The sequence below is a fragment of the Belonocnema kinseyi genome, chromosome 7 (assembly GCF_010883055.1).
Source record: "Belonocnema kinseyi isolate 2016_QV_RU_SX_M_011 chromosome 7, B_treatae_v1, whole genome shotgun sequence".
Classification (NCBI taxonomy): Eukaryota; Metazoa; Arthropoda; class Insecta; order Hymenoptera; family Cynipidae; genus Belonocnema; species Belonocnema kinseyi.
Genome location: NC_046663.1, coordinates 133,828,357 through 133,829,401, shown reverse-complemented (window position 1 = coordinate 133,829,401; position 1,045 = coordinate 133,828,357).

Genomic DNA, 1,045 nt, shown 5'->3' with positions numbered 1-1,045 from the left:
ACTACTCCAACTGAATAGAGTAGTACCGGGACGGCAAGGATGTTCGTTGCAGATACTTTGTTCCTCGCCGACAGTTCGGAAGACCAAATCTGTCGGATGAGAACGTTTGTATCTGCTTCGGAGAGTATCCTTTATAGATATAACATCCTAAATGCGTCTCTGTGGCACGCCCAGGTATGTATAAGTCTTTCCAGCGCAAAGTTGTCGTACGGCGCTTCTATCAACGAGCTCAGGATCTTCAGGGATGCCATTAAGTTTCCCTCGCTTCAAATAAACCTTGGCGCATTTGTCTAACCCAAACTCTATTCCAATTTCCTTAGTATATCGTTCCACAATCCCCAGAGCTAGATGCAGCTGCTCTGTTTTTAGCATAGATCTTAAGATCGTCCATGTAAAATACATGAGTGACCTTGCACTTTTGATCTGCAGGTTTGCCGCACAAGTACCCGTCGGAATGGCGCAGTGCTAGAGACAGTGGCAATAATGTAAGGCAAAAGAGGAGTGGGCTCATGGAGTCACCCTGAAAGACACCTCTCTGAAACGTGACCTTGTTAGTTGTCACACGATTTTTTCCAGATGAGATTGTAAATATGGTTTTCCAAAGCGGCATCAATCTCTCTATGCACCCAACTATTTGCGGATGAACCTTTAAGATTTCCAAAAGACAAATGGTAAGTCTATGGAATGTCGAATCGAAAGCTTTCCGACAATCAATCCAGGCCATCGATAGGTCACGCTGGTAGAATGCTACATCTTTGCAGACACATCTATCGATGAGCAGGTTCTCCCGACATCCGGCTACGCCTTTCTTTGAGCCTCGTTATTCACACATTTCTTGCCACACAGGTTCAATTGCCCCAACAATCCTATCATTTAGGATAGCTGTGAATATCCTATAAAGCTTGTTCAGACAAGTTATTGGCCTGTGGTTCTTCGGGTCAGATAAGTTGCCTATTTTCGGCAGGAGTATTGTGCGCCCTTCCACCAACCACTCTGGAATCGGCTCTTCCGACTTCAGATATGAGGTGAAAATACGGGCCAAATG